Source organism: Dipodomys merriami, unplaced genomic scaffold (genome assembly GCF_024711535.1).
Source record: "Dipodomys merriami isolate MVZ:Mamm:240054 unplaced genomic scaffold, mDipMer1.0.p SCAF_86, whole genome shotgun sequence".
In the NCBI taxonomy this organism is placed as follows: domain Eukaryota; kingdom Metazoa; phylum Chordata; class Mammalia; order Rodentia; family Heteromyidae; genus Dipodomys; species Dipodomys merriami.
The window spans coordinates 560439-587762 of record NW_027206468.1 but is presented as its reverse complement, the minus strand read 5'-3'; the positions used below and the strand labels follow the sequence as shown (position 1 = coordinate 587762).

The following is a 27324-nucleotide window of genomic DNA, read 5'->3' as shown; positions in this document are numbered from 1 at the left end:
GTCGGATAGGGGGATGGGGAGAGGATGGGATGGGAAGCAGAATCAAAGGAGGAGGCTACAATGCTTGATAATTTATGTACTCATTATCTTGCCCATGTAATTTTAACCCCTCTGTACAGTATTTTCACTATAAAAAAATATGAAGAAAAAAAGAATCGCCTGCTGTGGACTAAGAAGTTTGGGATAATCCATCTAAATCGATGACTGCGCATGTTGTTACATGTCTACCATCCCAACTCCAGAAGACCAGGTCTGGTGAAGCATACCTGTCATAGATAGGAGGACCTCAATCCAGCCCAGCCAGAGCATATCTTGAGTCTCTGTTTCAGAAATGCCCAAGACAGAAAGGTGGCTCCTCAGAGACAGGGAGAGGACACAAGTAGGGAGTCATGGTGCCACCAGAGGAGTGTCTGACCCGGAGGTAGGGGTGGTTTGGGGACAGCCACTCACCTGTGCTGCCGGGAGAACTTGCTTTAGGCTGCTCCAGGTGGGGCGAGCAGTGATGGCAGTGGCATTACAGACACATGGCCTCAGAGCAAAGAACCAGGGCCAGGGAGCAGGTTGGGGCTTTATGCAGCCTGGCAGGATGCCATTGCCTGATGTTTGAAATTCTGCACCTTGGGGAGGGAAGGAAGCCATGGTGCAGGCAGGCATCTAAATTTCCTTCTATATTCCAAAGATGCCTTGAGTCTCTTCCTCACCACTCAGCCATCTCTACCTTCCTCAATTGCTGGTAGTGGTGTAAACTAACACAGGGAATCCTGGTGCTACCAGGCAGCATGGAATGTGTGGGTGGCCACCATTCTTATATCTCTTTGGTCAGAAAGAACTATGAAAGAATGGGGTGTGGCCAGAATACTGTGATGCAAGCAGCATGGGTGAAGTCAAGAAGATAGCAGCTCCCCCAGCCCTTTTCCCAGGGAACAATATCCAATTCAGTTGGAGACAAGAGGGTGACCTCATTTAGCTGGATGGCTTCACAGATTGTTGAGTATGTCTGTTTGTTCCCAGTCCCAGACCTTGTACTCAGGATCTGAGCACAGTCTGTAAGCTGCTTTTGATCAAGGATGGCCTTCCACACTAGAGCCACAGGGATTCTGGCTTTGTTGGCACTGAAGTTGGACTTTCTTGCCTAGGGTGACTTCGACCATGATCCTCCCATCACAGCCTTGTAAATATCAAGGAGGACTGCTAAGAGCCACTGTTACCTGCCTAATCATTGGTCTTGTTGATGTTCTTGGACAGACTGGTGAGTTCCCTATCCTCGGGTTTAAGTGGTGGGAATTGTAGCCCACAGTTGGAATCTTGGTCCTGCCACCTCCAAATGGAAGGAGATCCTAAGAAACTTATTCCTGTCCATATGATTACCAATGGAATATGATGTATGTCATGATTGAAAGAGCAGTTCTTGAATGATTCTAGGATAAAATTATACACAATTATGTTATAGGACACTGATCGATGTTAGTTAATATTTTATGAGGCATTTAAACAATCACATTAAAATGGAGGTATAATGAAATATCTTAGAATTACTATACTATTACATACTATAAAGGTGCCGTTTTTCTGCCAAGACTGGGATTGGTACCCGTGGTCTTGGTAACTCTGTTGCACTGTGTGGGAAGGGGAAACTGGCCTCCTAGAAGTCAAGAAATTCATGTCTATTCCTTAGGCCTAAAATAGATCCCCACCACTAGAAAACATCCTATTCATGTACAATTTACATATATGGTTTATATTTATATACATATGTTAACTCCATATTGCATTCAGTGTAGTTATTTTATTTTTTGTTTTATTCATATATTGACCATTTATTTTGACTATTATGGTACATAAAACGTTGATTACATTGATTACATAAGATAGAGGTCTGCATATATATTCCACTTCATACCTGACACCCAGGACTTTCACAGAAAAAAAATGTGTCACCATCAACTTCTTACTCCACCATTCATTTTTGGGGAGTGCTGGCATCTGAACTCACAGCCTACAAGCCTACAAGGCCCAATTCATGAATTGGTGAGTGTCAGCACGACATCATGGGGCAAATTGAGCTGACAGGCTGTTTCTAGGACCTGAGCTCAAGCCCCAGGGGTTAACAAAATAAGAACAGATTGACATGCATATGGAAGTATGCTAATAAATATGTGTTTTTACAGAGTATCAGAGATGTCTATACATTATTCAGTTATGTAAACTACATTCCTACCAATTCCTGGGTATTAATCATGCATTCATGTAATTAATGTTATTATTTTCATCCTTATACTATTAATGAAATCAGTGTCCTGAAATTATTGTGTTCCTGTAAGTAATAATATTCTTTTTATGCTTCATTAATATTAAATAAAATCAGTTAGCTTCCTGAAATGTTACTGTCTAATTTTATAGGAGCATCATTCATGATCAACTCATTGAACCTTGACATTGATAATATTCCATTGTTCTTCCTATGGATGAGAACCATTTTCAAGTGTTAGGAGGGGGATTCAAAATCAGGGCCTATGTTGCCATGTGGGCCTATGGCTTCCCAGATAGATTGCCAGCCTTCAGCATTGCAAGGTGAAGTACCCTTTGCAACAGTGTCATTCAGACCCATGAGGGTCACCGAGCAAAGGAAGATAACATAAAAAGGCCACATTGTTTCTGTGAATTTCTTTCCCTGCAAGACCTGGGGTCTAGGATCCCAGAAACAGCTGTAGATCTAGTGGCTGCACTCCAGCCTAGGGTGATCGAAGCTGAGGCAGAGTTGCCACAACCTGACTTCAAGCCCTGTACTGAGAAAAGTAAAAAAAAAAATTTAGCTCCCTGACTTGCAGTTCACACAGTTTATTCTTACAGGCTTTGGATTTGAACTCAGGATCTGGGTAAATCTGCAGCAATGTGGATGAAGGGGAAGATCACTGCACTTGAAGGTAAGAAAGTCAGGCCTGTTCACTAGTCCTGAATTCAAGCTCCAGCCCAGGAAACATACTATTTATATATATTGTAAAGATAGGATTTATACTTACCTATAGGTGTTCAGTACATACATGTTTGGTGTGGTTGTTCCTTGAAATTTGTCTTTTATTCATTTATTTACCATTGATTGTACTATGATGATGAAACCCATTCTGTTTATTACATTGATGACATCCTATCACAGAGCATCTAGATTTGTAGAAATGTTCTCCGCCATGCCAAGATTCCTAGGATCACCCAGGATATTCAGAGAAAAGGAAAACAAGTTTCACATTTGGCTTCTTACTCTACAACCCACTTGTTTGTAGTACTGGGATCTGAACTCAGGGCCTAGTAGGACCAATTGTCCAATAAGTCAAGGTGAACACACTAACCTGTGAACTAAGGATCTAGGCCATTCCCATGATCTGACATTGATCCCCAAGGTGGTCCACTATTGTCATAAATTCATAATTTAAACATACAATCTATATTGATATTCATGTGTCAATGGCATCTTGTGTTTAGTGGACTTCTCTTTATTTTGTCTCTATTACATGGAGGTATTGTTTATTTTACTTAATATGGTGATAGGTATAACTTTGCTGACATGGATGACAACCTGTTCCTATGGTTATAGGGTTGCCTATGAATTCCCCTTCTTGGTTGAGACTCAGGACTTTCACAGGAGAGGAAAACGTGTGCAACAACTGGCTTCTAACATCAGGATGAATTTTTTGTCAGTGCTGGGATTTGAACTCAGGTCTGGGTATCTCTGTTGCACTGGGGGGAAGGGGAAGCTCACCATCCTTGAAGACTAGAATTTCAGGCCTGGTCTAGGGTCTGATTTGAAGCCCCAGCATTGGACAAAATCACAAGTCCACCTTTTTTAAACATAGGATCTCTCTTTACCTACAGGAGTGGTATGCATCTTGCATTCAGTGTAATTATTTTTATATTGTGTCTTATTCATGGATGTTTGTGCATTTTATTGAATATGGTGACAGATATAACTGTGCTAACATGGATGACAACCTATTCCCATGGCTATAGATTTGCTTATATAGCATTCTCCATCATTGATGAGACCCAGGATATTCACAGAACAGGAAAACATATGCAACCTTTGTTTTCTCACATCAGAACGAATCTTTTGGCAGTGCTGGAATTTGAACTCAAGGCCTATCAGGCCCAATTGGTGAATGGGTCATGTTAAGCACAGCAGCCTGTGAGCCTCTAAGGAGCCAGGCCATTCCTGGGACCTGAGATTGAGCCCTGTTGGGAGGCCAATATAGTCATAAATTCATAATTAAACAAAGGATCTATATTTCCAAACATGGGTGGGTTGCATCTTGCGTTTGCTGTAGTCATTCTGGCTGAGACCCAGAATTTGCACAGCAATAGAAAACAGTTGCAATGACTGGCTTCTCACATCAGGGCGAATTTTTAGCAGTGTTGGGATTTGAACTTGGGGCCTAGGAGGCCCAACTGCCCAATCGGTCCATGTGATCACACCAGACTGTGATCCACTAAGGAGATGGGCTCATCCCAGCAACTGAGATAAAGACACAAGGAGGCAAAAATAGTGCTCAATGCATCATTGAAACATGGGATGTATACTCACATCCATGTGTGGACTGCATCGTGCATTGAGTGTACTTATTGTGTTTATTTTGTAAGCTATTTATAGATGTATTGTGTATTTTCCTATGTATATGATGACATATATAACTGGGCTGACATGGATAACAACTTATTCTCAGGACCACAGGGTGGCCCATCATTCTGCATCCTAGCTGACACCCAAGACTTGCACAGGAAAGGAAAATAGATGCAACAATTGGCTTCTGACATCAAGATGAATCTATTGGCAGGTCTGGGATCTGAACTCAGGGCCTAGCAGGCACAATTGGTGAATGGGTCCACATGAGCACCCCAGCCTGTGAGTGACAAAGGAGCTAGGCGTTCCCAGTACCTGAGTTTGAGCCCCCCTTGGGGGAGAATAGAGAGCACAATAGTCATCTATACATTTGCTGAAGGTAGTATGCAAATAAGCACATATTTGTATAGAGTAGGATTGTGGTGACCTGTGATAGAATCCAATCTGTGAGTACCTATATTTGGATCTTTTCTTAAGCATCTATTTCATGTATATGATGATTATTGCCATGCTTCATCACCTCTTCTTTACAAATAATCTATACCCCATGAGTCTTATGTATCATTTCCTACTCACATCATGCACGAGCTACTCATTCAAGGATGAGATCAGTCGCATGCCGTGGCTCTTCCTAGGTCCAGAAACGAGTATCTCAGGATCTCCCGCCATTTCTTCCTCCTAGGGGGACTGAATTCAAGACTTATTCCTGGAAAAGATACTTCATATATATATATATATATATATATATATATATATATATATATATATAATACTTCTTATATATATATGTACATATATATATATATATATATTAATGATAGGATTTATACTTCCGTTCAGATGTTCAGTCCATATTGTGTTTGGTGCGTTTATAAATTTTATTTCTCATTTTATTCATTTATTTACCATTTATTTTATTGACTGATGACACCTCTACAATTTATTACATTGTTTACATACTATCACATAGAATCTAGATTTTAGATGTGTTCTCCATCATGCCTGGCAATGTGAGAATCTGAACTCAGTGCCTAGCAGGCCCAATTCATGAATGGGTGAGTTTGAGCATGGGAGCTCTAGCCAATGAAGCTGTCAAGTGGTTCCCAGGTACTGAGATTGACCCCCATGTTTGGCCAAAACAGCGATACATGGATAGGCAGACGGTGGTATACAAATAACTATATATTGTTAAAGAGTGCCAGAGTCGTCTATCTATGATTGAATGACACCTACTACATTCCTTCCAACTCTGAGGTATTTATTATACCACCATTGAAGGAATATTATTCTTTTCATGCTTAATAAACTATACGGTAAGATCAATCAGCATTCTAGGACTATTTCATCCAATTTTAGACTAGATGAAAGCATGAACTACTCATTCAATTGGTATTCCCATGCATAGGAATGAGTCTCTTGTGATCTCCTGCCATTGGTGTCAGGACTGGGATTTGAACCCAGGACTTATGTTGACAGATTGGCCTATGGCTTCACTGATAGCTCATCAGAATCAGAAGTGGTAGGTCAGGTCTACTTTGCAGCCATATCAATCAGACCCAGGATGGTCACCATGCCCCCAAAAAATCAGAAAATGCCAGCCCTCGGCAGCTCACCACTTTTTGTGCTTTCCAGCTTTTTTTTTTCTTCCTGCAAGCCCTCTGGCCTAGGATCTCAGGATCGGCTATGCATCTGGAGACTGCACCCCAGCCTAGGGAGTTCCAAGCTGAGGAAGTGTTTACACGACCTGAGTTCAAGTGTCATGGATGGCTAAAAAAAATAAAAATAAAAATATTAATTATTTAACTAAATAAAAAATAAAACTCCCTGGTTTGGAATTTCTGCCAGTTTTCTTTTCTAGCTTGGGATTTGAACTCAGGGTGTTGGTAAATTTGTAGCAATGTGAGGGAAAGTTGCCACTACTTGAGTTCAAACCCCATGCCAACCACAAAAGAAAAACTAAGTCACTGACCTCGGCAGGGTGAAGTAGTTGTGGAGATGGGAGGGAAGGGATGGTAGGGGGAAAACAAAGAAGGAGTCAACAATGCTCAATAGGAAATGTACTCATTACCTTGCTCCTGTAACTGTAACCCCTCTGTAAAACATTTTTGCAATAAAAAAGTACAAAGAAAGAGAAACAATGTCTTTCTCAGAGAAGCACTTTAGAGGTAAGGAAGGATGTTTGAATAGTTGTACAAATTCCACACTTCTTTTTTTTAAATGTTCAGTATGGAACTGAGTAAACATAACTGCATCCATTAAAAAAAAGAAGTCACTGTCTTGGAACTGGGGCCAGTATTTCTGCCATTGCTAGGATTTGGGATCACTGTCCAGGTAAGTCTTTTATACCGTGGGTGAAGGCGAAGCTCACCGTCCTTGAGGAAAAGAAATTCAGGCTAGAGTTCCCAGGGCCTGAATGAAGGCTCTGCAATGGAAAAAATGTTTCTATACATGTTTAATATATGATATACACTTAAATATGTAAGTTAATTTCACATTATGATTTTTATTATTGATTTTGTATTTTGTTTTTCTTTTATTCATTTATTGATTGATTATTGTATTTAGTATTACTATACACATAATATTTATTACAATTTGCACATCTATAATAAAATTCTACACAATACTTTAGGATATTGACTCATTTTTATTAATATTTTATTAAGTGTTGAAACATAATATATAATTAAATGGAAGCATTTGTCACAGTCTCCACATGTTTAGAGTTTATCCCAAGTATGAGCTTTGTACAATCTTTGGACATCTTCCTATTGGGATTTCTTTAAACGATTTATAGTCAGAAACCTTTTCCTGAGGATAAGCAAGTGAGGGATAAAATTGTAAGAGTAGGGCTAGAAATGTGGCTTAGTGGTAAAGAGCTCGCTTAGCATGCATGAATGCCAGGTTTTAATCCTCAGTGCCACATACTCAGAAAAAGCCAGAAGCTGTGGAGTAGCCTAAGTGGCTAACCTTGAGGAAAAGGAGCTCAGAGACAGTACCCAGGCCTTAAGATCAATCCCAAGGACTGCCAAAAACAATAGAAGAAATGTCAGTGGCTCACACATGGAACTCTAGCTTCTCAGGAGGCTGAGACCTGAAGACCACAGTTCAAAGACAGCAAATCAAGGAAAGCCTGTTAAACCCTTATCTCCAGTGAACCATGAAAAGACCCCATGTGGCACTGTGGCTCAAGTGGCTGAGTGTTCGCCTTGACCTGCGGGTCTAAAGGACAGTGCCCAAACTTGAGTTCAAGACACACAATTGGGAAAAAAAGTGAGGGTGAATCAAGGTACTTTTCCTATTTGCTAATTATGAGAACATCCTTTGGAAAAAGAACACTGATATATACCAAAATTGGAGTCAGAGCTAAGGTTCAAGTGTAACACATCCACATGCCCAGCCTCTCAGACTCTATCATTGTAATCTTGTGCCCTACAGGGTTCTTAAAGGTCCAATGTTGAAAGGCTTAATATGCTCCCCAAGCCCTTTGTGATAATCAGTTGGCTTGTATTGTCAAGGTCATCACAGTTCTGAACCTAGCAGAACACCAGTAGTTCAGGCCCGTCATCCTAGCTCAGGAGGCTGAGGTCTGAGGATCACAGGGTGAAGCCAGCCAGGGCAGAAAAGTCTATGACACTCTGACTTCCACTTCTGAAAGGTCAGATGTTCAAGAGCTTTCTGTGTTTCCCTTGGTGATGAGAAGTACTTGCACTCTAAATGCTCTTAGGGTTCTTGAGCTATAGAAGCAAGAAAGAAACATTATTGACCCATACTTCAGGTTTGTTCAGCCCTATACTTCAGGTTTGTTAGTTTGTTTCTTTCATTTTTATTATTGTAGGAGTTGATGTCTGGGCCTGGGTGCTGTTCTTGAGCTCTTCAGCTCAGGTCTTGTGCTCTACCACTTGAGCCAAAAGCCACTTCAGCTTTTCTGGTGGTCCATTGGAGCTAAGTGTCTCAAGGACTTTCCTGTCCAGGCTGGCTTTGAACTATTATCCTCAGATCTCATCCTCCTTAGTAGCTAGGATGACACGCATGAGTGACAAGCACCTAGCTTCCACTTCAGGTTTCTTAGTAGTGAATTGGAGATAATAGGCTAATGGGACCTTTTGTGTCTGGGATAATTTGGTACCCAGATCCTCAGATCTCAGCTTCCTGAGAAGGCAGGATGAGAGACCTCAGCTATAGACCCCTAGGCTGTGGCCTTTGCTGCAAGAGGGTCCATGGCTCCACGTGGTGGAATGCTAGTCATGAGCCCAAGAGGTAAGGGTCAGAGCTTAGGCCCCTAGTTCAAGATTCATGACCGACAAAAAACAAAACAAACAATTGTCTGTAGTTGACAACTCACTAGTCTTCAGTAATACATAATTTTGTCCTTCCCATGGAGACATATATGAGCCTCAATAATCTTGTCTGCATAATCATCTCAGTGGGGAGATCTTACAAGGATCCAATGAAATAATGCACCTGGTGAAGGACACAGCACATGGCACTCTTTGCATGACTCAGCACACAGTATCCTGTGAAAGACTCAGAACCCAGCACCAATGCAGGACTCAGTACACTGCACCTTGTGAAGGACTAGGCACATAGCACCATGTGCAGGACTCAGCACAGAGTACTTTATGGAGGACTCAGCACATAGCTCTGTTCCACAAGCTGTCATTAGACTTAGGGTGCTCTAATCAATATCACCATTCTTTGAGGAATATTTCACAAACCATAAAAGTTCACACCTAAGTGTTTAGTGGGATGTTTTATTTTGCGGGGGGGGGGGGTTAGTCATGGAGCTTGAGCTTAATGTTTGGGGATATTATTGTTCTGATAACATTTGCACAAGGCTAGAACTCTACCACTTTGAGCCATATTTCAAAGAGTCTATCAGACTTCCCGCCAGGTTTTAAAGCCCCAGAGTGGCCAGGATATCGGGAGTATGCCAGGGTAAGCCAGGATGATGGTGGTACCCATGGAGCTGGGTTGCAGCAGTTTATATCTGGCTAAGTCAGGTTAGGTGGCAGCTGTCAGCACCAGACTCCTAGCTTGCTCTGTCATGTGGTATTTGAAGTACTGTCCTTATATAGTTGCAGTTAGAACGTAGTACCTCTTTTTTGGCAGCAGTCCTGGGGCTTGAGTAAGGGCTTTGACACTGTCCCTAAACATTTGTGCCCAAGGTTAGAACTCGATTGAAAGTCAGCAGAACTTCTTGGTTTTCTGTTTATGTGGCACTGAAGAATCGAACCCAGGGTTCATGCTCACTAGGTGAGCACTTAACCACCGAGCCCCAGGAGTGAACAAGGTATAAATAGATAGAGATTGATATATATAAGCATTATATACACAGAAAGATGTCTGTATATTATTATTTTATAGATATAACTACAAATTATTACTTATTAAATTATGTCTCCATTAAATGATGTGTCCCAGTTAACAATTAATAAAGCATTAACTAAATTACTCAATAGCCTATTATTGTTTATCACATATTTATATACATCCATACGCATAATTTCATATTTTAGAGAATGAGACAGATGTCTATACATTATTAAATTATGCATCATGTGTTACTACCAATTATTTGGTATTTATGTTTCCATGACATTTTTATTCTGTTAATACTTAATAAAATATTAAACTTAATCCACATCTTATAGTTTTTATTTCTAATTTTATCCTAGAATGATTCACTACTAATTCAATCTGTTTTTCATTTATTGTAGAGACAACTCTTTCACCTATGACATTTTTTACATTTATGACATCCTATTACATAACATATAGATTTGCATCTGAATTATACATCCTACCTGTCACCGAGCACTTTCAAAGAAAAAGAAAACAGGTGTCACGCTCGGCTTCTCACTCCAAGATTACATTTTTTGGCAGTGGTGGGATCTAACACAGGGCCTAGAAAGCTCGATTCATGAATGACTGACTGTCAGCACAGCAGCCTCTAGCCAATTCAGTTGCCAGGCACTTCCCAGGCCCTGAAATCGAACCCCGTATGTTGACCCCATATTGTGCTTAGTGTACTTATTCATTTTATTTTTTGTTTTATTCATTTATTTACCATTTATTGACTGTTATTACACATGAAATATTTATTACAGTTATTACATAGGATATAGATTTGCCTATGTATGAAACTTCCCACCTGATTCCCAGGACTTTCACAGAAAAGGAAAACATGTGTCGCCTTGGGCTTCTTACTGCACGATTCAATTTTTGTGAGTGCTGGCATCTGAAGTCACAGCCTACAAGGCCCAATTCATGAATGGATTAGTGTCAGCATGCCAGCCTGAGGCATATTGAGCTGACAAGCATTTCCAGAACTTGAGATCCAGCTCCAGGAGTTGACAAAATTAGAACAGATTGACATGCAGATGGTAGTACAAAAATAATTATTGATTTTTATAGAGTGCCAGAGATGTCTATACATTATTCAGTTATATAGGCTACATTCCTATCAATTCTTGGGTATTTAGTATACCTCCATGTAATTAATAGTATTGTTTTCATCCTTAATTATTGATTAAATCAACCACTGTCCTGAAACAATTTTGTCCATGTAATTAATAATATTCTTTGCATGTGTCAAAAATATTCATTAAAATCCATTGGCCTTCTAAAATCACTCTATTTATATAGTAGTATTCAGAAACAACTACTTCAACCTTGCCATTCATAATCTTCCATTGGTTTTCGTATGAGTAGGAACGAGACACTTATGATCTCCTTCCATTGGTAGGGGTCAGGACCCGGCTTCAAACACAGGGCCTATATTGCCATGTTGGCCTATGGCTTCCCTGAGAGCCCGCCAGCCTTCAGCAATGCCAAGTTACCAACATTCTTCAACCGGGTCATTCAGACATAGGATGGTCACCTAGTAAAGAAAACAAATGTAAAACCGGTAGCCATCGGCAAGTTGCCAGTTTTATTTTCCTGTGTTGCATTAATTATTTTTTTTCTTGTCAGTCTTTGGGTCCCAGGAACCCAGGTTTGGCTGTGGGTCCAGTGGCTGCACCCCAGCCTAGAGTGATCAAAGCTGAGGCAGAATTGCATTAGCTGAGTTCAAGCCCTGTGCATGATGAAAGAAAAATACCTATCTACCTACCTACCTACCTACCTACTTACCTACCTACCTACCTACCTACCTACCTACCTACATACATACATACATACATACATACATTAAAAATATTTTAAAAATTATTAGGCTCCTTGGCTTGGAATTCATGCAATTTTTTCTGCCAGGCCTGGAATTTGAACTCAGGGTCTGGGTAAATCTGCAGCACTGTGGGGGATGGGGAAGATCACCATTCTGGAAGACAAGAAATTCAGGCCTGTTTCTAGGGCCTGAATTCAAGTCCTAGCACTTGAAAAAATAATATTCGTATATATTTTAATTATATGAATTTTATTGACCTACATATTTTTACTGCATATTGCAGTTAGTGTATTCATTTTATTTTGTGTTTTGTTTCTTATATATTTTAGTGAATATGATTACACATATAATATTTTTTGTATCCTATTACATAAGACATAGATTTGCCTATGCATTCTACATCATTCCGGAGTCCCAGGAATTTCACCAATAAAGAAACCAAGTGGGACAACTGGCTTTCCACCAGGATTAAGTTTTTGGCAGTTGTGTGAATTGAACTCAGTGCCTAGCAGGCCCACTTCATGAGTGGGTAAATGTTAGAACACCAGTCTAATGCAAGAGAAGTTGGCGGGCAAATTTGAGGACCTGAGATCAAGCCCTAGGAATGGCCAATATATGAACAGATTGATGATTAGACTGTAGTGTGTGTGAGTGTGTGAATGTGTGTGTGTGTGTGTGTGTGTGTGTGTGTGTGTGTGTGTGTGTTGTGAGCTGCTTTTAATCAGTGCTATCCTTCTACCACTGGAGTTACACAGTTCTACTTCTGGCTTTGTTGGCACTGAAGTTGGACAGGGATCTGAAGGACTTTCCTGCCTAGTGTGAATTTGACTATGATACTCCTATCACAGCCTTGTAAACATCAATAAGGACAGCTGAGAGCCACTGGTGCCTGCCTAATCATTGGTCTTGCAATTCTTGGACAGACCAGTGAGTTCCCTATCCTTGAGTTAAAATGGTGGGAGCTGGAGCCCACAGTACGAATCCTGGTCCTGCCAACTCCAAATGGAAAGAGATCCTTAGAAACACATTCCTATCTACATGAATACCAATGGAACATGATGTATGTTATGATTGATTCGGCAGCTCTTAAATAATTCTACGATAAAATTATACACAATTACATTATAGGACACTAATCGATTTATTCAATATTTCATGAAGCATTTAAACAATCACGTTCATTAAATGGAGGCACAATGAAATACCTAAGAATCGGGCGTCACATAGTATAAAGGTGCCATTTTTTCTGCTAGGACTGGGATTGGAACTCATGGTCTGGGTAACACTGTTGCACTGTGTGGGAAGGGGAAGCTAGCCTTCTTGAAGCCAAGAAATTCATGTCTGTTCCTTACATCTGAAATCTATCCCCAGTACTAGAATACATCCTATTTGTGTACATTTTAAATATATGATTTATATTTACACACATAGGTTGACTCCATATTGCATTCAGTGTAGTTATTAATTTTATTTTTGTTTTATTCATATATTTGTGGGGCACATGGGCAGCAATGATGGTGCTGAGAGGAAGTTGAGTGGGCACAACCCAATTGTTTACCTTATAATCTGATTGGATAGAACTTAGGTGCATGATAGGGTGTGACCTTTACAGTGATTGATTAGTTCCTTTCCCTCCCCTTCCATACCTCACAATTTTTCCCTTTAAAAGGTGCTTGCTTTGTGGTAATAAATGAGTTCTTGCTTGACTTGACTCCCCACTGTGTCTGAATGTCTCCTGAGCTAAGGGAGACTGGGGAATGGGTGAGTGGCGCACTTACATTTCCTTGGGCCCCATCCATCTTTCGGGTGCAAACAAAGACCCAATATGTATTGACTGTTTATTTTATTGACTAATATGGCACATAGAACATTGGTTACATTGATTAAATAGGATATAGATCTCCATATGTATTCCAATTATACCTGACACCCAGGACTTTCATAGAAAAGGAAAACGTGTCACCATCAGTTTCTTACTGCATGATTCATTGTTTGGGCATGATGGCATCTGAACTCAAGGCCTACAGGGCCAAATTCATGAATGCATGTGTGTCAGCATGCCATCCTGGAACAAATTGAGCTGATAGTTCCCAGGATCTGAGATCGAGCACCAGGGATTGACAAAATAAGAACAGATTGACACACAGATTGTAGTACACTAATAAATACATATAACTTTACAGAGTGTCAGAGATGTATATCCATTGTTCACTTATATATACTACATTCCTATCATTTCTTGGGTATTTATTATGCCTCCATGTAATTAATATATTTTTTAATTGTGAAAATAATGTACAGAGGGTTACAATTACATGGGCAAGATAATGAGTACATTTTTTATCAAGCATTGTAGCTTCCTCCTTTGTTTCCACTTCCCATCCCTTCCCATCCTCCCCTCTGCACCCCAACCCAATCCTCCCTGCTCCCTCATACCACCCCTTACACCAAAGTTGTAAATTTCGTTTTTGACATCACGACTTGTATATCTCTTTGTTGCAATGGGTCCACCTGTATTCCTATTTAAACGATTTTTTTCTCCTTCTCCTCCACAAATTATACTGATATCAAGTACAGTGAAAGCAGCGGTTATACTGTGGGGGAGGGACATACAAAGAAACAATCTTATAAATGTGTTAGAAACAATTGCATGAAAGAAAAAAAAACATTTGAGTACATATCTTAGGGTTCATTTCCCTAATATCACTTTATCTGACCTTTTCTGCTTTACTTAGACATATACTAGTTATTGCAAATAAGGGAAACCATGGGATAGGGCACTAGCCTTGAGCTGAAGAGCACCCAGGCCCAGAGTTCAGGCCCCAGGATCCACAAAAATAAATAAATGAATGTTATTATTTTTTATGTTTAATAAAGTATTAAGTAAATCAGTGTCCTGAAATTATTGCGTCCCTGTGAGAAATAATATTCTTTTAATGTTTCATAAGATATTGAATAAAATCAATCAGCTGACTGAAATCATGAAGTCTAATTGTGTACAAGTATCATTCATGAGTATGTCATTCAACTGTGACATTGATAATATTCCATCATTATTCCTGTGGATGGGAACGAATTTCATAGGATCTCCCACTATCTGGAAGTGGCATGACTGTATTCGAACTGTAGGCCTATGTTGCTGTGTGGGACTATGGCTTCTCCAATAGCCCTCAATTAAAAAGAAATTTAGCTCCCTGGTTTGCAATTCATGACATTTTTTTTCTGCCAGGCCTGGGATTTGAACTCGCTGTCTGGGTAAATATGCAGCACCATGACGGAAGGAAATCTGAACATGCTTGAAGACAAAAGTCAGACCTCTTCCCTAGGCCTGAATTCAAGCCTCAGGGCTGGAAAACATACTCTTTATATCCATTTTAAAGATATGATTTATACTTCCATACAGCTACTCAGACCATATTTTGTTGGGTGTGGTTATTCATATTATTTCTTGTTTTATTAATTTATTTACCATTTATTTCATTGACTCTGATGACCCCTCTACCATTTATTACATTGTTTACATCCTATCACAGCATCCAGATTTGTAAATTTGTTCTCTATCATGCCTGAAACCCAGGACTCTCACAGAAAAGGAAAACATGTGTCACACTTGGCTTCTTACTCCAACATTAAAATTTTTGGCAGTGCTGAGATGTGAACTCAGCGTTTAGCAAGCCCAATTCATGAATGGAAGAGTGTGAGCATTGCAGCCTCTAGGCAATGAAGCTGTCACGTGGTTCCCAGATGCTGAGATCCAGCTCCAGATTTGGCCAAAACAGTGATACATGGATAGGCAGAGAGTGGTATACAAATACACATATATTAGTAAGGAGTGCCAGAGCCATCTATCTATGATTGAATGACACCTAAGACATTCCTACCAACTCTTAGGCATTTATTATACCACCATTGAAGGAATATTATTCTTTTCATGCATAATAACCTATTAATTAAGATCAATCAGCGCCCTAGGATTATTGCATCCAATTTTAGACTAGAACGAAACATGAACTAGTCTTTCAATTGATATTCCTATGCATAGGAAGGAGCCTCTTGTGATCTCCTGCCATTGGTAGGTGTCAGTACTGGGATTTGAACCCGGGGCCTATGTTCACAGGTCGGCCTATGGATTCCCTGATAGCACGCCAGCCTTCAGATATGGCAGGTCAGGTCCACTTTGCAGCCATGTTATTCAGACACAGGATGGCCACTGTGCAAAGAAAAAAATAGAAAACTCTCAGCCCTCTGCAGCTTGCCACTTTTTGTGCTGGGCTACTTTTTTTTCTTCCTGAAAGCCCTCTGGGCCTAGGATCCCTAGATTGGCTATCCGAGGGTGCCCCACCCTAGGGCGATTGAAGCTGTGGCAGAGTTGCCATGACCTGAGTTGAAGCCCCATGTTGGCAAAATACAGAATAAGTAAAAATGTTGGTTAATTATTTAAATAAATTAAAAAATAAATAAAGCTCCGTTGTTTTGAATTTCTACCAGTTTTCTTTCCTAGCCTGGGATTTGAACTCAGGGTCTTGGTAAATATGTACCAATGTGAGGGAAAGTGCAGATTTGCCACTACTTGAGTTCAAACCCCATGCAAATCCAAAAATAAAAATCAAGTCACTGAACTCGGCAGGGGGAGTAGTAGTGGAGATGGGAGGGAAGGAATGGTAGGGGGAAAACAAAGGAGGAGGCAGCAATGCTCAATAGGAAATGTACTCATTGCCATGCTCATTTAAAACTGTAACCCCTCTGTACAACATTTTTACAATGAAAAATGAAAAAAAAGTTACGCTCAGACAAGCATTTTGGGGTTAAGAGAAAGGTGTCTGATAGATGTACAAAATTCTACACTGCTTTTTTTAAATGTTCAATATGTAACTGATTAAACAAAACTACTTCCATTAAAAAAAATTAAGTAACTGTCTTGGAACTGGGGCCAGTATTTCCATCATTGCTGGGATTTGATCTCACCATCCAGGTAACTCTTTTGCATCATTGGTGAAGGCAAAGCTCACTTTCCTTGAGGAAAAGAAATTCAGGCTAGAGTTGCCAGTTTCTAAATGAAGGCCCTGCAATGGAATAAATATTTCTATATATGTGTAATATATGATATATATTTACATATGTATGTTTATTACATATTATAATTTTTATTATTGATTTTGTATTTATTTTATTTTTTACATTTCATTACTTATTGTTTATTGTATTTAGTATTATTATACACATAATATTTAGTACATGTTGTACATCTATTACAAATTTATACACAATAATTTAGGACATTGACTCGTTTTTCATTAATATTTGATTAAATGTTGAAACATGATACATAATTAAATGGAAGCATTTGTCACAGTCTTCACATGTTTAGGGTCTCTCCCAAGTATGAACTTTGTGTTCTTTATCTTTAGAACCTTCCTATAGGAATTTCTTTAGATGATTTTTACTCAGATGCCTTTTCTTGGGGATAGGCAAGTTGAGGGACAAAATTGTAAGGGTGGGGCTAGAAATGTGGCTTAGTGGTAGAGAGCTGGCTCATCATGCATGAATGGTAAGGTTTGAATCCTTTGTGCCACATACTCAGAAAAAGCCAGAAGCTGTGGAGTGGCTCAAGTGGTACAGCGCTAGGCTTGAGAAAAAGGAGCTCAGAGACAGTACCCAGGCCCTTAGTTCAAGCCCCAGGTCTGGCAAAAATAGCAGGCCAGATGCCTGTGGCTCACAACAGGAACCTTAGCTTCTCAGGAGTCTGAGATCTGAGGATCACAGTTCAAAGACAGCCTAGGCAAGGAAAACCTGTTAGACACTTATCGCCAATGAACCACAAAAAGACAACATGTGGTTCTGTGGGTCAAGTGGTAGAGTGTTTGCCTTGAGCTGAAGGGCTCAGCAACAGAGACCAGGTTTCAGTTTGAGACACAAAACTGGAAAAAAAAAGTGAGGGTTAAGCAAATTACTTTTCCTATTTGTTAATTAGGAGAACATTATCTGGAAAAATGAATGTTCATGTACACCAGAATTGCAGTTAGAGCTCAAGGTTCAAGTGTAGCCCATCCATATGCATAGCATCTCAGACTCTAGCAGTATAAACTTGTGTCTGAAAGGTCCAATGTTGAAAGGCCTAATATGATGCCCAAGCCCTTTGTGATAAGCAGTTGACTTGTAATGCCAATGTTATTACAGTTCTGAACCTAGCAGAGCACCAGTATTCATGCCCATCACCTTAGCTCAGGAGGCTGAAGTCTGAAGATCACAGGATGAAGCCAGCCAGGGCTGAAACGTCTATGTCACTCTGACTTCTATTGCTAACAGGTCAGATATTCAAGAGCTTCCTGTATTTCCCTTGGTAATGGGAAGTGACTTGCACTATAAATGTTCTTAGAGTTCTTGAGTTATAAAAGCAGGCAAGAAACATCATTGATCAATCCTGGGTTCACATGAAGTTCTCAGCTTCTAAGCCCTAGCCCAGTTAGCAGGGAGAACTCCAGTGTAACAGTATTTGAAGGCAAAAAACAGTTTCAAAAGCCAGACTACGCGAAGAGACCTAGGCCTACAGTATTAGGAGGCAGAATTTACAGACTCAACAAATAAGTGAACTGCAAAACCACTTCATTCATTCCAGACACAGCCACCAATGAGGGGTAACCTGAAACATTTGTCAGAGTTACAAAAGGATCAGGCTTTTCTCAGCCTCTTCAAACAATAATTAACCTTCCTCCCTTAGGTGAAGGGAACCCAGGCTATCTTTAGATTAACAATAGAGAGTGTTGCTCTTTGGTCTTAGGGAGTGGGTTTTTTTATTGTGAAAATAGTGTACAGAGGGGTTATAATTACATGGGAAAGATAGTGAGAACATTTCTTATCATGCATTGTAGCCTCCTCCTTTGTTTACCGTTCCAATTCCTTCATCCTCCCTTCCCCCCACCCAACACACACACCCCAAGTTGTAAAGTTCGTTTTCGACATGACAACTTGTATTTCTCATTGTTGCAACAGGTCCACCTGTATCCTTATTTAAACGACTTGTTTTTCCCCTTCCCCTCCACAAATTATACCGACATCAAATACAGTGAAAGCAGGGGTTATACTGTGGGGGAGGGACATACAAAGCAACAAAGAATAGTCTTATAATTGCATTAGAAACAAATGCATGAAAGAAAAATAATATTTAAAATACATATCTTAGGGTTCATTTTCCTAACATCACCTTATCTGACCTTTTTGGCTTGTCTCATACATATACTTGATATTGCAAATAAGGGAAATCATGGGACTATGTTTTTTTGGGCTTGGCTTACTTCACTTAATATATTTTTTTCCAAGTTTTTCCATTTCCTAACAAATGGGGCCATGACATTCTTTCTGATGAAGGAATAGAATTCCATTGTGTAAAATGTACCATATTTTCTTGATCCATTCATCTACTGAGGGACATATGGGTTGGTTCCAGATCCTAGTTATGATAAATAATGCTGCAATATGCTGACATAAAGGGGATACAAATAAGGAAAGAAGAAATATAACTCTCCTTCTTTGCAGATGACATGATCATGTATTTAAAGAATCCCATGGACTCCACTCCCAAATTACTCAAGCTGATTCAAAACTTTGGCAAAGTACCAGGGTATAAAATTAACCCCCCAAATTCAATGGCTTTTCTGTATGCCAACAATGAGAAAAGTGTGGCTGAAATTAGAAAAGCAACTCCATTTGTAATAGCCCCACAAAAAATAAAATAGCAAGGAATTAACTTAACCAAAGGAGTGAAGGACCTCTATGATAAAAACTTTAAAAACTGGAATAAGGAAATCAAAACAGAACTTAGAAAATGGGAAAACATCCCATGCTCCTGGAATGGAAAGATCAACATCGTGAAAATGGCAATACTTCCCAAGGATATCTACAAATTCAATGCGATACCTATCAAAATTCCAACCTCATTCTTCAAGGAAATAGAAGAGGCAATCCAAAAATTCATATGGAACAATAAAAGACCCCGAATAGCAAAAACGCTCCTCAACGGAATGAACACTGCTGGAGGAATATCAATACCAAATTTCATACTCTACTATAAAGCCATAGTAATCAAAACAGCTTGGTACTGGCACAACAACAGAACTCAGGACCAATGGAATAGAATTGAAAACCCAGAATTGAAAACCCAGAAATGAACCTACAGACCTATAGCCATCTAACCTTTGATAAGGGAGCTAAAAAAAATAGAATGGAAGAAAGACAGCCTCTTCAGTAAATGGTGCTGGCAAAATTGATTAACTACTTGTAGAAAACTAAAGCTAGATCCTTATATATCACCCTGCACCAGAATCAACTCCAAATGAATCAAAGGCCTCGGGGTCAAAGCAGACATTTGGAAAACAGTACAGAATGGAATCGGAGAAACCATAGGTCTCCTTGGCGCAGGCTGAAATTTTCTTAATAGAGACCCGGAAACACAACAAATCAAAGAAAGTTTGGACAAATGGGATTTCATGAAGTTGCAGTGCTTCTGCATGGCAAAGGACATAGCTAGCAAGATCAATAGAAAGCCCACGGTTTGGGAGAAGATCTTCACTAACCATACAATGGACTAGGGTCTCATATCTAAAATATTCTTGGAACTCAAAAAATTAAATCCCCCAACAACAAATGCTCAAAGAAACAACTGCCCAATAAATAAGTGAGCTAATGACTTAAAGACAAACTTCTCTGAAGAAGAAAAAAGGATGGCCAATAGACACATGAAGAAATGCTCAAACTCCCTAGCCATAAAAGAAATGCAAATCAAAACAATATTGAGATAACACCTCATCCCAATTAGAATGGCAAAAATCAAGACCTCTAATAACAACAGATGCTGGAGGGGATGTGGACAGAAGGGAACATTACTTCATTGCTGTTGGGACTGTAAACTTGTTCAACCACTTTGGAAAGTTGTATGGAGGTTCCTCAAAATACTCCACATAGAGCTCCCCTATGACTCACCAATCCCACTTTTGGGCAATTATCCAAATGTTTACAAACAAGACCACACTGAAGCTACCAGCACAATTACGTTTATTGCAGCATTATTTACCATAGCTAAGATCAGAAGTGGGTTTTTGACTCTCCATCTGTCAGATTTGAAGGCCCTTCTTCTACCTTTGCCAGTCCATTCTCCTTCCTTCATTCTCCACATCATTAATGAAAATCCCCAGTCCAAGGAGAGGCAGAGCCCTTTCTCATCTGGCTCCATGCACCTGAGTTAGAACCTGGCTCTGCCCTCTTGACTCTGGGGCCCTCAGCTGCCTGAGAAGCGTGAAAGATACAGTCTTCCTGTTCTGTGGTTGTGTGAAGACCATGTTGGTGTCCTGGCACACTGCAGAAGACCTCATGAATGGTATGTCTTCCCTTCTTTCCTCCTGAAATCCAAGTCCAATTCTGGCTTTTTCTTGAATGTGCTACTGAGGAATCAAACCCAGGACTTCTTGCATCCTAGACAAGCACTCTCTCCCTAATCCACATTCCCAGCCCACTCATCTTTTTCTTAACGGTAGTTTTTACATAATTATGCTAGCATTTTATGTCCCCAATTTTAGTTTTCTGAATACTGGTTACTTCTAAGAAACCTGATTTCTCTTCCCCTGCCTGGTTTGTGACTGTTCCTGCATTGGCCTCATAATAAAATGTAAATAAAGGCTACTGAGGGTGACCTGCTTTAGGCAGATGGCTGCACAGATTGTTGTTTATGTCTATTTGTTAACACTCCTGGACCTTGATCTCAGGATCTGGGCACAGTCCATGAGCTGCTTTACTTAAGGCTAGCCCTCCAACACTGGAGTCATATGGCTATACTTCTGGATTTGTTGGCCCTGAAGTCAGACGGGGCGCTCAAGGACTTTTCTGCCTAGGGTGACTTTGACCATGATCCTCCTATCACAACCTTGTAAGTATCAAGGAGGACTTCTGAGAGCCACTGGTGCCTGCCTAATCATTGTTCTTGTTGTTATTCTTGAACATACCAGTGAGTTCCCTATCCTCGGGTGGGAGCTGGAGCCCACAGTTCGAATCCTGGTCCTGCCACCTCCAAATGGCAGGAGATCCTAAGAAACACATTCCTATCCACATGAATACCAATGGAATGTGATGTATATCATGATTGAATGGGAAGTTCTTAAATGATTCTAGCATAAAATTGTAAACAATTAGGTTATAATACACTGATCAATTTTAATTATTACTTTATGAAACATTTAAACAATCACATTTATTTAATGGAGGCATAATTAAATACTTCAGAATTGGGTGTCACATAGTATAGAGGTGCCATTTTTTTTCTGCCAGGACTTTCTTTAGTTAATTGTTATATCCCATTTTTTGACTGTAATTTGGTATGTGAAACCAGGATATATTATAAATCAATTATTCCATCAGTTTTATCAGAAATATTTATAGCGAAACATAGAGATAAATCCAAGTTATATATATTTTGAAGACAGTGCTTGGTTAGTCCGCTTCTCATATTCCCCATTCCCTTCATGAGAATAATACACATTGTAAGGTGATGCTTAGAATGTTTTGGTGAAATAGGTTGACTTTAAACCAGTGAGTTACTCTATGCTGCATTTTGTTTACTTTATATCCATAAAAGCTAAATTCTTACTTTATCGTTTTCCTTAGGCTTTGTACTCAGATTTAATCTCTGATGGGTGACAAATAAAGATATAAACATTTTTTAACAGTGGCTAAATTTAGGCTGAGGAATCTGGGAACAATGTAACTCATGCAGATAGGCCTTATAAGTCATAAGACCCTGGTATCAAAATGTTAACCAATGCTTACTGGTGTCATGCTTATGAGATTTTTTGTATTATAAACAGTGGTTATTAGAATGTTTTTGGAATCAAAATCATTTCTTGGGTTAGGAAAAGAAGAGAGACATTATACACAGAACAAAATTTAAGGAGGCATTCAAAATTAGTTACCAAGATATACATCACGTAACACAATATTTTGAAAATGCAAACTAAAGGAAATAATTTATGAAAAACATCAACATCTACAATAAATACAGAATCACTATGACTGATTTTTCTCTTATCCCAGTTGCAATACGGATAACATAATGACTTTTCTTATGATATATTTAGTTAAGTCTTGACATTTAGTTGGAGAAGTAATGTTCTTTCACATATTCATTTGTCAGATCAAAGAGGAAATGAATTCCATGTCAGACTCAACATCCATAATAATATTACAGCTGTATCCTGCTACTTTGCCAAAGTTTCAAACCAGCTTGAGTAACTGGGGTCTTTTTTTGGATCTAAATAAATAGGTATGCAATTTTGTCAGTACTACAAAGCCATTTGTTAAGCTATTATTTTCGAGAAACTACTTCTCTCTTTTCATGAGATTTTTAATTTCATTTATATCATGTGTTGATGTCCTCCTTTAGATTACCCACATTCAATCTTCTACAAAGTGTAATGTGGAATAGTTTAAAGTATATACACCCTTGTACAAAGCTCAGATTCTATCAGTTACATATTTTTTCTTGTTAAATCAGTAAGAATTAGTTCTCAATATGGATAATATCGGACTTATGGATAATATTGGACTAATGAGTACATTTCTTATCAAGCATTGCAGCCTCCTCCTTTGTTAACCCTTCACATCCCTTCCCAGCCTGCCCCCCATCCACTCCAATACCCCCTCACCAAAGTTGTAAAATTCGTTTTCGACAAGAGAACTTGTACTTCTCATAGTTTCAACGGATCCACCTGTATCCTTAAACAACTTGTTTTTCCCCATCTCCTCCAAATATTATACCGACATCAAATACAGCGAAAGTAGGTGTTATACAGTGGGGGGGGGGGACATACAAAGCAACAAAGAAATAATCTTATAAATGGGTTAGAAACAAATGCATGAAAGAAATATACATTTAAATACATATCTAAGGGTTCATTTTCCTAACATCACACTTATCTGACCTAACATTATATTAAGTGAAGTAAGCCAAGCCCAAAGAAACATAGGTCCCATGGTTTCCATAATTTGCAACATCTAGTATATGTATGAGTCAAGCAGAAAAGGTCTCCATAGTGATATCACTAAACCATTGTGAAATGATAATCCTCTCATACTCAATTCAGGTATGAAATGTGATACCCGAATCCAGTGTGACATCTACATCATGGTGACATCACACTGATAGATATTATGAGCATGTTGTCACATTCTGACAACACACACCTGTTAGGACTTCACTTTTGTGACAAGGCATGCCTTTGGAGACATCACAGTCCCTTTGTGAGCTCATATACTCATTGTGAGTTAATGACGATTGAGATCACATGTCACATTTTGATATCACCAACCCATTGTAACATCATACACCTCTTGTAAACTCGTCACTAGTGTGGCATCACCAATTGTGATATCAAAACATTATTAAGTCATCATATTGCAACATCACATTGCCATTGTTATATCACTGTTCCATTGTGTTTTCAAAAACCTAGTATGTCTACATAGCATTTTAGAAAATTCATGGCCTTTTTTACTTGTCTTCTTCTGTGAACTCATATCCTCATCATGATATAGTAGCAACTAAAACTGGTCAACTGATTATGAGATGTGACTTCACAAAACTATTTGATTTCATCACCAATGTGACATCACAAACCCATTGTGAGCTTTCATTGCCATTTGACATCACTATCATATTGCAATATCCCAAACCTGTTAGCACCTCAGCACCTTTGAAAAAACACATGGCCTTTGTGACACCACAGCCCCTTTGTGTAACTATACCCTCATTATGAACTGGCAATTGATATCAAACATGCCATTTGTGACATCACCAGTGTGACCTAACATTGTCATTATGACAGCATCAACTACTTTTGACATCACAAAACTTTAATGATAAGATAACATTATGAGATCACGTTGTCATTGTGATGTTATAGACAGATTGTGAATGCCTGTTTTTAATCTTTTTTTTTTGTCTGTCATGTGGCTTAAACTATGGGCTTGGGTGCTGTCCGTGCTCTTCAGCTCTAGATGAGCTCTCTGTCACTTGAGCCACAGTGCCACATCTGGTTTTCTAGTGGTTTTATTGGAGATAAATCTCATGGACTTTCCTGCCTGAGCTGGATTTGAACTGTTATCCTCAGATCTGAGGCCTCTGAGTATCTAGGATTACAGGCATAAGTCACCCATGCCTGGCTTTTTCATTCTATTTCAATTTTGACCTGTGTGTTGATATCAGAAACATAATGTGACCTCATAACCATTGGAAAACCATAAATCACTAGTGACATCAAATTGTCATTATGACACCATCAGCTCATTGTGATATCACTAATCGACAATGACATCATAGCATTATAAATCACAGTGACATTGTTACTTCATACACGTAAGAGTGTTATGGCCTATTCTGTAAATTCATTCTATTTCAGAAACCCATTTTGACCATATAACCATTGTGATATCACAATCCTGTGTGACACCACATTGCCATTTTATATCATTAACCTGCTGTGCCATCACAAACCAGTCCTGTCCTTATAAGTTTTGTGACATGCTGCCATTTTCATATGTTAAGTCATTTGTGAGCCCATAATCTGTTTTCAATCTCATATTTCTGGCATGACATGTGATATCATAAATCCCCTGTGACATTATTCTGCCAGATATCATGATCATTATGTCACATTGTGACATCACAAAACTGTTTGAATGGCATCACATTTGTGACTACATATGCCTTTGGAGACATACAGTCCCTTTTTGAACTCATATATTCATTGCCAATTAATGACAATTGAGATCTCCCATTGCCACACTGACATTATGAACCCATTGTGACATCACAAACTTATTGTGACCTCATCACGAGAATGGCATCAACAACTAATTGTGGTATCAAAGCATTATTTTGACATGATATTGTGGTATTGCCATTGTGACATCACTGTCCCATTGTGTTTTTACAAACCTCTTATGGCCACATCACGTCTTAGAAAATCCATGGCCTTTGAGACTTCAGGAGTTTTCTGTGAACTCGTGTTCTTATGACCTCATCGCCAAGGAGACAAACCATAGAGTCACATTTAATATAATAAACCAATTTACACTAGAAAGGGGACTGTGATTACCTTTTCCTGGACTGGATACCCAGGTCCAAGAGTAGCCTTGACCACCAAACCTCAGACCTCCAATGGGCAGCCCCACCGGTCTGCAAAGAAACAACAAAAACATTATAATCTCCAAAGCTCCAAACCTCCATGGGCAAGGCTTTATACTTTTCCATTCCTCCCTCCTTCGCTACATACCTGTCCTTCCTTTCTTGTCTTTCCCTTTTTCACTTCCACCTTTTCCTTCTTCTTTTTAGGCCTCTCCACTCCCCACAGGCCTGCCCTACTCTGCCCCAGTGACCACATGCCAACCTTCTGGTCTCCCTCATCTTCCTCTCTTCTCAGTTTTTTCCCTTCCTGCTGGCTCACCACTTTCTTCCATCCGGGTAGCTCCCATTTTTATGTCCCCTTCCAATGCTCTGAAAATGCAACCTATATATACGTTGTACACCTCCTCACTCCAACGAGTCTCCTGCCTAACAGTTTTCAACCATCACTTCCCAAAATTTCCAATGCTCAATCACTTCTTGAACGCTCATTTTGTGAGGCTTGGCACCTCCACCTTTGGTGGCATTCCCAACTCTCTCTGGTGGTCTAGGCCAATAATTTACAATGATTATTAGCTCCCACAGATAATTCTGGCCCCACTGGTTATTACAGTATCCTCATCATTAATTAGAAGAAATTGAAATTGTATACATCATTGTTATATTACAAACTTGATGAGACATCACTAACCCATTGTGACTTTATCACTGTGGTGACATCACAAATCCATTGTGATATCACATTGCCATTGGGCCACCATGATCACATTGTGACATCCCAAACCTATTATGACTTCTGAAGCTTTGAAAGAAAGCATGGCCTTTGTGACATAACAGGCCCTTTGTGTACCCATATCCTCATTTTGAGCTAATGACAATTGAGATCAGACATACCATTTTAACATCGCAAAACCTTTGTGACATCATCACCAGGGTAACATCACATTGTCATTATTACAACATCAGCCCACAGTGACATCATAAAACAAAAATGACTTTATAGTTATATGACATCACATTGTCATTGTGATATCACAGATACATTGGAATGCCTATTCTTTGATTTTTTTCTATTTTGAATGTGGCAGGTGGGTTGATATCAGAAATACATTCTGACCACATAACTATTCTGACATCACAATACCTTGATGACACCTATTGCCATTATGATATCACTAACCCACTGTGACATCACAAAACTGTCCTATCCTCATAATTTTTTGACATGCTGCCAGTGTCATCTCTTTGGCCTCTCTGAGTTCATACATTGTTTAAATCATAATACTTCAGGTATAACGTGATTTCATAAATCCACTGTGACATCATGACCACTATGACATCACACTGCCAGATGTCATGAACACTGAGACATATTGTGGCATC

The 27324-nt window shown here is 39.3% G+C and overlaps 1 long non-coding RNA gene across 2 annotated transcripts; it reads left to right on the top strand.

Moving 5' to 3' along the window:
• The first annotated feature begins 885 nt into the window (after nt 1–885).
• Nucleotides 886–6428, top strand: LOC138820313 (uncharacterized). 2 transcript variants are annotated; one of them, XR_011369829.1, is made up of 4 exons: nt 886–991; nt 1137–1249; nt 2851–2924; nt 6242–6428. It is a non-coding gene; the product is annotated as an uncharacterized lncRNA (long non-coding RNA). The 2 variants fall into 2 exon arrangements; XR_011369828.1 differs by having other exon boundaries at nt 886–1249.
• Nucleotides 6429–27324: the final 20896 nt, after the last annotated feature.